Source organism: Petaurus breviceps, unplaced genomic scaffold (assembly GCF_028583685.1).
Source record: "Petaurus breviceps papuanus isolate PSGF00001 unplaced genomic scaffold, PetGlider_PUasm1.0 330, whole genome shotgun sequence".
Lineage (NCBI taxonomy): Eukaryota > Metazoa > Chordata > Mammalia > Diprotodontia > Petauridae > Petaurus > Petaurus breviceps.
This window is the reverse complement of record NW_027186096.1, coordinates 64,703-78,240: the sequence shown is the minus strand read 5'-3', so window position 1 is coordinate 78,240 and position 13,538 is coordinate 64,703.

The window sequence follows — 13,538 nt, the reverse complement described above, 5'->3', positions numbered from 1 at the left end:
TAAGCTGACAATCGAATGGGGGAGACCAAACACAAAAGGAAGATGAAAAGCAGGTGGGGAGTGCAAGGTTGGGAAGCTACCTGGTGAGAGGACATGGTGAAGTCGATTAGAAAAGTCTCCAGATAGGACAGCAAAGTGGGAAAGAGATGCTGAGCTGGGGTTTGGAGTTCGTGGTCCTGGAGAGGCAGAGAGTAGTGACGAGGTTGAGCATCAAGGCTGATGAGATCCTCCAGGATAAAGAGGTTATCCCAGTGAGGAACTTCCTAGAGCAGGGTGGAGAAATCAGTCAGCTTAGAAATGAGATACAAGTGAGATGCTGGAAATGTCTTTGGTAGAATTTCCTCACTTACAACTTCTTATACTGATTAAATCACTACTCTAGTAAACAAACAAACCAACTAAGCCCCTTTATAATCGGATCCCAGGCTATCTTTTCAGGTTAATAATACACTAATTCCTTTCACACACTCTTCTATCAGTCAACTAGTATTTATTAAATGACAACACTGTGCCAGGCACTGGCTTGAGTACTGGTAAAAGTACTTGCCCTCAAGGCACTCCTAGTCTAAGGGTCCTGACAAAACCTTTAAGTCCCTCACAATAACATTTGATATCCTATCTGAGGACCTTTGCACAGGGTAACCTCTCCCCTTCCCCCCCCCCGCCCCCATTCTTAGAATGTCCTCTGTCATCACCTCTATCTCTTAGAATCCTTCAAAGCTCAGTTCACATGCCACCATCTTACATGGGGCCTTTTCTGGTCCTCCCAGTGCCAGGGCCTCTCCTCTAATTTACGTTGTATTTATTTATATATAAGTGGCACACATATGCATCTTGCCTCCCTCGAGGGAATATAAGCTTTATATGCCCAGTGCTTAGCATAGTACCAGGCACATAATAGGATTTAAGAAATGCTTTTGGATTAATTGATTGACAGGAGGTATCTTACCTTTCTGGAAACTCTCCTGTAAATACTACACATTGGATCCCCAGGAACAAGATCTCACAACACAGAGGAAGTTGCTAGGATCATCATCGACCTAATATCCTCCATTCCTAACCACATTCAAATCTCTAACATAACAAAAGAGAGCTGTGTAACATAGATGTTGACCCCATCACATCAGCCTTCCATAAGACCCTGAACATTGCATTGTTTTCTGTCTAGATTAAAATTTTTACTCACTGGGCAACAAGCAAACATGCCCTGTTTCTTATAGATGGAACTATTTGTTGTCAACCACTAATGAGAAATGGGCATGAAATATTTAAAGTGATACAATTAAGATTCAATTCCCCATAGCCTGCTATTTGTTTGCAATGGTTCCAGTAGAATCAGCATTTCCACTATCTCTCATTAAACCAGTCTATTAAAAAGTTACCTTTAAGGTCTTCCCTCTGGTTCCTCTCCCTCCCCACTCCACCTGTCCTGGGAGAGAAGCACTCCCATTTATTTCTGCAGAAGCCTGATTTTCTTAAGGTGGCATGCCTCCTTCTGCCAAACCAAGAACTAAGAGGAAGGAAGGAAGCTGACAGGTTATCTGTTGAGTCTCAGCTTTCACCCAGCAATGGGTGATACAAACAGGCTTCTGATATTTCCACACTGCTGGAAGTGCAGCCTGTGCAATTTGCAGGATATGCCCTTCTATTTTTGAAAAGCTGATAGCCCCCAAAAAGGAACATCCCAGGCGACAACCCAAGATTGGAGCCTAAGAGCCTAGATTTTTTTGTTTATTTATCGCTGCTAATTAAATTTTAATATAGGTAAGAGGATGAGACTTTTTCTCACTCTCCCTTAAGATAAATTAAAACAGCGAAATCTAAGGATCTGAACCTTTTTGTGGGGCGGAACGGGATTGTAGGGACTGTAAGTAAAGGACTGTCATTCATTTTTTCCAGTAGTTAAGGAAATTATTCTAGAAAGTAATACTTGATAGTCCCGGATATTCCTACATGATCAAATTAACAATCTTCTGAGGCAGATTTAGAGCTCTTGGCTTTCCTTTGTGCTAAAATGATAGTACTGATGGTGATTACTGCTCAGGTTTGCAAAAGTGGCTATAAAAAATTAACATACAACTAATAGTGAACTCTGCATTGTACACACATAAGGAGAAGAGTCACGAACAGCTGAGCATCATTTGTGACTCAGTCTTTTAAGCTCAAGTTCTTGTCAGTGTCTCCTCTCAGAAAGACGCATCTCACCTTGTGTTGCTGTCTAGCAGGTTACTTTGTGATTTTCTGTTTGTTTCTCAGATCGCTAACGCCATTTAAAGTCATGCTTCAAGATTCCTTCATGCATCTTGCTTGTTCTTGTCCCATGTCAGCCCAAGAGCCACCAGCTACTTGAATATTCTGAATACTCAGCGGAGGATGCTTGGGGAGTAGGGGAGGTGGGGCTTGGCTGTAGCCTTTTCATGAAAATGGGCATGTGCTCATTCCCTTTCCAGTGAGACATATGATCCTGGTCCTTTATTAAAGAACATGTGTGACCAGTGGATCTTGATTGGTCACTGCACCTCTCCATTCTTCCCCCCTCCTCGCCATCACAGGAACCAAGTAAGCAGCCACAAGTCTCTAGTCACACATGTTCCTTTTAGCAAGACAACACATGTCTCACCAGAAGGGGCCCAGATGCATGCTCAGCTCCATGTGCAGTGTTCTCACTATAACTGTCTTTGCATCTCCAGCACTTAGCAGAGGCTATAAATATAGAGGTACTTAATAAATACTTGCCCAATTGAATGTAAATATTTTGTATAGTACTGTTCTGTATAACTTTGGTATTCAGGTTTACCTAGGTCTCAGTCCTGTGTTTACTGGATCACAGATTCAGACTTAGACCTATAAGGGATTTTAAATATCATTTAGCTTCAAACCTCCACATTTGAGGACACTGAGGCCCAGGGACCTATAAGCAACTCCTCCAATATTGAACAGATAGTAAAAGCAGGACCCAGATTCAAACTCAGATCCTCCAATTCCAAATCCAGTTGTCATTCCAGTCTCAAGTACTACTGATTATTGTGTCCCTGAAAAGAATTGCATAAAAGACTTAGCAGGGAGAGCTCTGCTCTCCACCACTAACAGTGGAATCTGTATTAGACAAAAACATCTTTATCTCAGCTATGTTGTTAGAGAGTAGAGTAGCCTCAGGAACCTGATGAACTTTATGGATCATATGTTTAGGAGTTATTTGAGTCTATAGATTACAAATGTAGTTGTGTTTGACAAATGCAGTGTAGAGATACTGATTGGGAAAAATACTGAGGAGAGATTTGGATTACATTCCTAGCAATTACCCTATATCTACCCCCTATCTTTATTCTGTTTTGTTTTTAGCCTCCAGGCAGGGTAAAGAACACAACTTTTCAATGTTTTGTAGCATCTAGTCTAGAATGACCAGCCAGGATCTTGTCAGCCATGAGATGTATACATTCAGCCAGTAAGTATTTATTAAATGACTAGTGTTTTCCCAATACCATTGGTTTTGTGGGAAATAACCAATAAAGTAGGAGGTTTGGTTTCTTCCCTCAGGCATTTGCAGATTGAATTGGGACGACTAGCCAAGTCTGGAAACAAAAAGAAAACAATTCTAAGCAAGGGAGATAATGTAACAGTAATAATACCTTAGTACCCGAGAAATTCATGAAAAGCAAAGATTAGTGAGGTTTGTTGTTAAGAGAGAATTCATGTGAAAGTGGCTTTTGAACTCAGCTTTAAAGGAAGAGTAGCATTTGGTTTGGAGGATGAGACTTGAATTCTTTCCAGAGGCAAGAGGAAATAAAAGAATAAAGACAAAAATTAGAATGCATGAAGAATTGACTGATGAGAATCAAGAATGAGTGAGTAAATGACAAAACACCAAGTACTTATTATATGCAGGAGTACAGTGAGGTAGTGTCTGCCATCTAAAAGCTTGCATGTTAAAGATCAAAGACAGCATGCATGGAAGAAGGCACACACATGGCATGAAAAGCTTCCCAAACATTGACTGCACAGATAGAAAACATTACAAAGGCTTTGGAGCAGAAATGTAAATATAGATGTGGAGATTGTGGGTGCAGAAGGAATAGAAGTGCTCAAGGATCTTGAGTCAGGCAATTTATTCCTCATAGACATGTGATTTCCAAGCCCTACATTCCCACACATGCTCTGGCATGCAGTAGAATTCACATGCCAATCAAGAACCCTGATCCTTGGATCTCAGCCTTTATATCTGATTATTGTTGCCTGGCAGAATCACTGGGACTAAGTGGAGGTGGCAGGGTATGGATCCTGGGAAACCTCATCCACTCCAACTTTCCTTTAACTTTTCCAGGTGGCCAAGTGTAATAGTAATGGAATTTGAAGATCCCCTTATACGGGTAAGCTAACAGGTACTTAGAACGTAGTTTCAAGCTCACAGTTGTGTAAAGTATTAAGACCCAGAACTTTTGAATCCCACAGTGGGATGGACTTCCTGATGTAACGGGAAGGATCTGGAACAGGGAGAAGCTAATATCTTATATAAAGAAAAGCCCAAGCTAGAAAGTCAGAACTGCTTGGAGCGAGCAGCATGGAGGTTGAGGAGCAGAGGCCCAGGCTGGAGAAAGTGATTTTGATTTTAAGAACAAAGCTTTTGGTGGTCGAGATTCTTCTGAGAGCTTAGCCAGAACTTAGGCTGGAGAAGGTGATTTTGATGAGGGTGCTGACAATGTGCATAAATATTATTGTGGCTTTGTTAAGCTTTGTCTTCCCAGGAACAGAAACTGTGAAGGACTCGAGGTGGACCAGACACTGTGAACTTCAGTGTGGAACGGGAACTGGACAAGGAACTGAGAGCTGTCTGCCTTTGAACTCAGCTGACAATGGGATAGATTTGGGCAGGAGCTGGGACCATGGAAGAGGAAACATGGAAGCTGAGAGCCTGCCTTGAGTCAAGATGAAAAGACCTCTCCTTGGGAATTTAATGCTGACTGATGAGGTTGTAATTTACTTGTGACCTAGGGGTGGATGGCCTTTGTACTTTCTATTACCCCTTAAGAGGGTACTTAGTAGTGACTGATGATATTGTAATTTAATTGCACCCCATGGGTGAAGGACTTTGATCTTTGTACTTTGTGTAGATTAAGGAGGCTTGCCTCCTTAAGGGTGATTGAATTAAGGATTTACTAAATGGAGGACTTAACAAATGAATGTTATCTTTTGCTTAAAACTATGTGACCACTTTGATGAAAGGTATGTGGCTATTTTAGTGATAAGTTGTGAAGTTAAAACATTCTGAATGCTGTATTTTGTTTTCTGTGAAGGTTTTGTCTTGGTTTGTTATTATATAGAGAGTTCGCTATACTGTGTGATCAGAACCTTGAAAGCTGTTTACAGCAGTAGTCCTCTGGAAAGCTGCTCATGCTTGGCTTTACACCAAGTGTCTGGCATTCCCCTGAAGCATTGACCCATCCCAGTAATCCTTTCAACTGGCTTTTCATTGTAGCCCAAACCTACAACTCTCTGTCACCTCTAACCTAGCCCAGCTCTTTCTTGTCTAGATGACCCCAGGCCACTTCTCAGCCTTAAATCCATCTAGTCTCCTTCCTCTTGGCTCAGGTACCAGGAATTAGCCTAGGGCACCTGGTCCTTCCTAGTTGTAAAGCCACATGTCAGAAGCTTTCCAGAGGACTACTGCAGTAAACAGCTTTCAAGGTTCTGATTACATAATATAGCAAACTCTCTATTTATTCAATAACAAATCAGAGCAAAACATTAATAGAAAATCAAAATACAGCATTCACAATGTAACAGTTTATCACAGAAGATCAAAATAAAGCATTTACCATGTCATAACTCAACAACTTTTTATTAAAATGGCCTCATTGTTTTCACCAAAGTGGTCACCAAAAGTTTAAAAGTTTAACACCAAAGTTTTAAATAATACATTCATTTGGTCAATCACAAAATCCTTAATTCAATAACAAAGTACAGAAGTCAAAGTTCTCCACCCCTAGGTCACAGTAAATCACAATCTCAGTCAGTACATAGTATCCAAATAAAGTCTTCTTTCAGCTTGACTCAAGACTGGCTCTCAGCTTCCATGGTTCCTCTTCCATGGTCCCAGCTCCAACTGTCACTTGTGTTCAAATGCAGGCAGTTCCCAGTTCCTTGTCCAGCTCCTTGTCCAGTTCTTTGTCCAGTTCCCATTCCATATTGAAGTTCACAGTGTCCAGTCCACCTCAAGTCCTTCACAGTTCCAGTTTCTGGGAAGACAAAACTTGACAGAACCACAATAATATTCATGCACATTTCTGGCACCATCATCAATTTACTATCTGCCTGTGAAATCAACTCAAACCCACCAACCAGGTCCGAGAACTCAACACAAATCATCAACATAGAAATCAACACAGACTCACAAACAAGGTCCAAGCGGTCAGCACAAATCATCAGTAAAGTCCCAGGACCTCCAAAACTCTCCTCCAGGACTTCTGTAAACACACAACCAGAAAATTCTCTTTCAGAGCTTCCAGTAAGGTTCTAGGGCTTCTGTAAAAGTATCACAAACAAACATCAACGCAGACAGAGTGCTGGGATACCCCAAGTTTTCTCCTTCTTGACTCTGCCACCACAAGAGTCCTCTTCTCAGTTCTGCTGTCTCTAGCCTGGAAATTCTATTTATATATGGTCATTAGCTCCTCCCCTTCCTGTTGCAGGAGTTCATGAGTTCTAGGGTTCACAAGTTGCAGGGTTCACATGTTCTGTTTCTCAACAGACTTGATACAAAGCTCAAAAGAAACTTGAACTGAAACAAGGTGTGACATACTTCTATTCTTGCCATTACACTGGTCCTTCTCTGTTACCTCCCAGTTACCCCAGCCTATGGGCTGATCCCATCCAGATTTTTGCACAAAATCTTTTTTTCTGTAAAAAGAGTCAGTCTCATCTACCCAGGGCAGATTCTTAAAAATCTTTCCCACCCAGAGCAGTGTTCTAATAAACCTTATCCCTGGCTGAAAGAAGGCATGAGTTGAATTCATTTGAGGCTCATGTTGTTTGCCCTTGAACTTCAGGGTTCCAGCACCCCTAGACCTCAAGAAGAAGGGGACAGAAAGTGGTACATACTACAACTCCGTATCAGTGACAAGCTGTTTGAGGGGAGCATGATGTGGGCAGTTTGGGAAGTTGCACCTAGCCAATGGAGAACAAGAAGGGAAATTTGAATGGAAGCAGCATAAAAGTGCTCTCATTAATCTGAGTCCCTGTACTCCGTTAAGGGAGTTACCAATTTATTCAGAAGGAATAAATGTAAAATAAATTAATGAAAACTTTCCAGGATTTCCAGCAATTATTGTTTATTCCTAGACTAAAGATGTTAGACTAAAAATCTCACAATTTGGGGCTCATCCAGGATTTCTATAGCATCAGACAAAGAAGAGCTCACTGTGGACAAAGGGAGGTGCCCCTGCTGGTTTCCAGCAACCTAAGTGTATGCAGACTAGAGCTGCCCTTCTTCAGACTGCTAAATTCCTGGGATTGTGTTTTGGAATTGTTGGGAACCTAGAAAGTAGATAAAAAGAGATTGAATGAGAAAGTGAATGGCCAGAGGCAGTACAAGTCAGGTTCCTAAGCAAAACTGGAAGATTTGGGAGTGAAATCTTGTCAAATCTTGGATTCTAGGTTGATAAGTAAGGTTTACCTAGGATGGGAAAGAGCTCTTAAATTTGGAGTACCTGAGGGGGATGGGGTTCCTCTGAGCATTGTCTCCATGTAGCTCTTAGGAGAAATGCTGATTACAGTGGCTTAACTTAGGAAATCTCCCTTACCCCCATGTGTTCCAGAGAGACCTGTCCTAAAGAGGAAGGATCTTTGGAGGGAGTGAGTATGGAGGAAGCAGGGGAGAAAGAGTACTCTGGGAAGGATCCTTTTGAAATTGGCTAGAAGTTAGTCAGAGTAAATTACAACTCTGAATTCTTGGCCTGTCTGAATTCAAATTCTAAATTGGTTTCTAAATTGGAGTGCAGTCTATAATACTTGTCAAATGTCTTGTCAAATGCCTGGTCTGTGTGTGTGTTTGTGAAATGTTTCATGTTTTTGTATTAGGAGATTTGAAATACAGCTAGAAAAAATCTTTAGGAGGTTTTTAAGGCTTGGAGAGATTCTCCAGAGGTCAGAGGTGGGGTTAATTAGCAGAAAAAAGATCTCCTGCAGGCAGTCTAGAAAGAAAGCTGTGACATTTGAATTAAGGTTGATTAGATCCTCAAAGTTAAAAAATCTCTATTTTATGTTCATATTAAAATCAATGTATCTGATCTCAGGCAGTCTGTTTGGAAATGCACAATAAAGGAGTCTTCTGTTTGATAATGGGATTATTTTGGAATTTCCATGTTCTGTTTAAAATGCATTATAAAAAGCTCTTTGCAAAGGTTGGGGGAGAAAAATTCAGCTCTTTTAGTACGTAAATTGTCAGACTTTGGACTTAACCTACAGTTTCTTAGGTGCAGAAGAGTGGACAGAATGGGGGTAAGTGGAAATCTTTTTTATTTGAAATGTCTGGGGTAGTTTTGATGGGGCGCTCAGGATCTATGTTTGTAATATTAGTTTGTAACATCAGACTATAATATTAGTTTGTAACATCAGTCTGTAATATTAGTTTGTAACATCAGTCTGTAAAATCACATTTCCCCCTCCCCAGCCTCAGAGCATTAACTCTGCCCCTTCCCCCTGCTGTCCTCTGCCCAGCAACAACTCATGAAACAATAACAAGCTACACCTATGAATCCTTCACCAAACCTTCTATAAACATTTTAGCTTAGGCAGATGTTATCTCCCCTTAGTAAATGGCCAGCTGGACCTATGAATCCTTCAGTGCACTATCTATAGGTTAACTCCTTAGCCAATTATACACATACTGAGTCTCCATTAGCCTTGGTTCCCAACATCCATCTTGTCAAACATGACACTGATGGGTGGCAGACTAGGCACTTCTCAGTCAGCCCTTGACTGCTAGCTGACTTAGTGACATTTTAGTCCTAAAACCACACCTCCAGGTAGGCCCCCCCCCTCCTTGGGCTATTTCCCAGTGAATTATGGGCAATATGCCTGCACAGTTGACATTAAAAGTGCATGTCCCTTTAAGCACTGACCACTCCTTAACTCCTCCCTAATCCCACCCTTATTCACCTAGTTAGCATAATTGACACCTGATTTACTGCCTAAACTCCTTAAAAACTATGCCTATGTCTTCTTTCAGTTTGCAGGTTCCCTAAGAACACCTACCCACTGTAAAGCATAAACAATAAACTTTTACAATCCTGACTCAAAGTCTGCTTGGACCTACTGATTCTTTCCAGACTGAATTGCAGGAATTCTGGTCATTGATACTGATCAGAGTTCCTGTATAACCTATTGCCTTCTCCCCCATCAGTTTGTGTGGAGATTAGTAATGGGGAGAGAGAGATGAAAGCATGAGTGAAAAATTCGAAAATAAGAGGTGTTTAGAAGGGCATAAGATCATAGCTGACCAAGCCATGTGCCTTCAGGCTCATGTGCCCTTTAGCCACTCCCTCCCCCATCCTACTTCAAAGGATTTGGGGATGTTGAAAAGAATGTTAGGTTGGTGGCTGGAAAGTAAAAATGTATAGCCTGCGTAGTTAACCAATAGACAAAGTTACGGAAAGTTGGAAGGAATTATGTCCACCGGCCTTTTGGGATAAATCTGTAAGAAGATCTTATTAAATCTATCACTACATACATTTTGGCTGTGGTAAAGATATTGATTACTGTGATTTGTAATTATCAATATTAAGCTCCTGCTTTGATTCAAATTACTTAGGTCTTTTTGTCTGGGCCAGACCCTTTGGCTAATCTGATTGGTACTTTTTTGCAGGCCTCTCAGAGGAGGGGTAGTGGGTAAGTTGAAATGTCTAAAGCTCATTTGTCTGAGGTCTCAAAAAGGAGTCAGAACTTAAGCTTTTTTTTTGGGGGGGGGGGTGGAGTAGTATAAGATATGATTGAATTTTGTTTCCACAGAAATTATATGAAACCTGACTTGAAGCCATGCAGATAGCTGATGTCAAAGACAATAAGTGCTTGTAGAGGACAGTGGGGGAGGCTGGCACCTGAAAAGTATCATACCTAAGAAGGCCTCTTCCTGTATATCAAAAGGGACTGCCAAACCAAGTGTCATTCACAAAGAAGAGGCCCATTAACACAGATTCAGTATGAGATAATGGGACTTTTATTATTGATATCCTGGGCTAGAATCTTCAAACTAAGGCTTTTGTCAAATCCATCAGCAATTGAGGAGAAACCTTTTCTCATGCTATCTGTTGCAGACAAATGGGTCTTTTAAAAAGGCCAGAAGTATTGGACTTTAAATATATATATATACACATATATATCTAATCAAATGTTTACATATTGTTATTTGGCATTATGATTACAAAGTGCTTAAAACAAGGACTGGCATTGTAATGGACAACCAAGAAAGCTAGACAGGGAAACCAATTATAGTGTGATAGGAGTGTTTATTAACCGGCCAGTGACAGCCTCCCCAGTAGGGAAGACAGCCCTGAGTCTTCTGTAAGATACACTTATATAGAGCAAGGTGTTGCTAATCAACAAAATGTGGTTCCAAGGGGGGTGTGTGTGGGGGGGGTTATGCCGTTAATGTCGTTTAGTGAAGCCTTGATTACCTAGAAAAGCCCTGAATACAAACATAAACAGACCTGAATCTGGGGCATGTTTCTAGCAACCCAGGTGAAACGTTCCCTCACTATTATGGCATATTAGGTGGTTTCCAGGGACCCTGGTAGGGGTCCCCTTCTAGCAGGTTGCAACTGGGAGGGGGCTTTGGTGTATAATTTCTGGTGGGCACTTCAGCATATTCCAATTTATGCTAATTGTTCCATACCTGATAACTTTGAAATGGATTTTAAATGCCAAGAGCGATAAGGTTAATAATTTACTATGATAGCAAGATTGTTCATTTGGGATCTTGGATATCATGAAATTATATATAGTGGTTTAAAGTTATAATTTATTCCCTGTGCAAAGTGATTTGGAAATGCATTCACCTAAATTGATATAATACATTGCAAGCAAGTTTTAAATACATAATAATGTTTAGGGCATTGTATATTTCTAAATTGTGTGATTTGGTAAAACAATTATCAGCTCTGTTGTTAAAAGCAATTTTTCTTATTTAAATGTTAAGAAGCTATTAAGTAACCTAAAAGTTCTTATAAAATTCTGCAAAAAAGTTTTTGTGTTGCAGGATTCCTATTGAGCAAATGAGAATCCTTGGGAAAAGATAGTGGTGTAATTTTTCAAGCCTGTTTCATCTATGGATATAGTAAGTTAATTTGGAGGCATATGGAATTTCAGAATGTAATTAATTTCTAGTGATGTATTTAAAGACAAAAGAAAGAAAAGACCTTGAATAAATTCTTAAAGGCCTAGCAAACTGTTATTGTGATAAGGTTAATTTAATTGGATATGTTCTTCTTGGCTTATAAAAATAATCTCCTTTTTGACTAAGGAGGTTTGTTATATCTAAAGATTCTGTATTAACTAGGAATTTACTTTGTCATACTATTTTGGGAATTTATATATTTAAGGACATTTCATACCAAATTAGTTTTTATAAATTCCAGTGTTTAAAGGCTTATGTTTTCTTTAAGAAGGAAGTTTCAGCTAAAATTATTTCACTAAAAAATCTTGGTAATTATATTGAATTTTATATTTAAACCCACTGTGAATTTTATGACTGTCTGGGTGGGACTGTTGTACCTGGCTTTCCCATCCCCCAACCTCAGCTCTCCCTCAGGGAAGTGAGGGGACTGTGGTGGGTGGGCTTCCCGGTCTGGGAGACTTGGTGCCAGCCGGAATTTCAAGGTGTGTACTGACCAATCAGTTTTTGGCCTCAGCAAGATTCTGTTTATGCAATACCTAACCATTGGCTGTGTGGTGTCCCTTTAAAATCTGAGGCTTTACTGGAGATCTTTGCTGTACTACCTGGGACAGGGCGGGTGGTACCTCGTGAACCTGCCATGTGGCCTGATCAGCCAACATGGTGTATAATAAAGGGTCCAATTCTAAATTGTTACTTGGGTCTTGCTCGAGTTTTCTGGGTACAACAGGACCCCAGTGTTTGGTAGATATACTTATGAAGTGGTTTAAGAGATTAAGGACTGGATGAGGAAGGTGAATGACAAAAGATAAGGGAGATGGAGGAAATTTTATCACACAGGATGGGGGAGACAAGGAATTTTAAGGTTCAAAGAGGAGGAGGATTTGGGGGCACCTCCGGATTACAGAATAAATTAGGGGCTTTTAGTTTACCCTTACACTTTTTAGGTTAAAGACTTTTTAGCATTCCCCAGAGATTTTGAGAGTGAATGAATTTTGAAACATTGTCCTCAATCTCCTCATTCTCCATCCCTCTTTTTCTGTCAAAGCCCAGTGATTCTTCTGAAGGACCTGTAAGATCTAATCTAAATGGGCCTATTCCTATTCACGGAGATGCCCAGACAGGTCTGGGAAAATGTTAATCCTCCCTATTGTTGAATGATAGTGGAAATCAAAGTCTCTTTGATCGGGAGCCAGTGACCTAGTTCTTTACTAATGCCCTAATTTTAATATAGCCCACCTCCCAGCATGTAGGCTGGTCAGGGTTGATTGGCATCCCTTGGAAACACCTACTCTTTGAAGGGCATTTGTTCTATAACTGCCATTTGGGAAGATTGTTAACTAAATTATTTGGGATTACTATTTTAATGCTGAAGTCTAAAATTGTTAATTGATTACTAAGCACGAAAAGGAGATGAGATGAAAGCCTTATCTGTCCACTCCTCCTGTACGTATGGGGGACAGCAAGCAGAGGCCCCAAGATCAGCCCCTCCCTGGGGTCCCGGTCAGTTTCCTTTTGTCTTGTAAACTTGCCCAGGTCCCTGAAAACTGTGTGAGCCCAGTCATTAGCCCCAGGAAAAAGAACTTGTTTTTAGTAAAAATATGAGATGGGAACCCTGGTAAAGTTTTTGATTAATGAAACTTGCCATCTAATGTGAAAATTTTCTAGGACTATAATATTATTTGAATATTCAATCAGGTCCCTGCTTTTCATCTTTATGGCAGGTTTCTATAATCAAAAAGTTGGGCATAATGCAAACATGAAATCTTGCTGTTTTCAATTAAATAATTAAGTCATTTGGTACTCTTGTATAGTCTTGTGAAAGATAAAATCCCTGGAATAGAACATTAATAGTTAAATAAAGTAAAAAAATAATCCATATACTAAGGCTGGGATACATTTAAAGTTCAAAGTGATGTAAGAGAAATGGGATATTTACAATTGACTGAATTAATTTCTGTGACTAAATCAGAGACATCTTCATTTTGGGGGAAAGAATTTCAGTGTAAGTTTCTTGAAGGTACTTGTAGAATTTTGTTTTGATTTGAATTCATTCCATGACCTAAAACATAAGATAAATTTAGTATTTGTATGGTTCAGCTCTTAAAGTATATCTCATTCTTTCAAATCAAGCATGGTCAGAAGAAGATAGAGA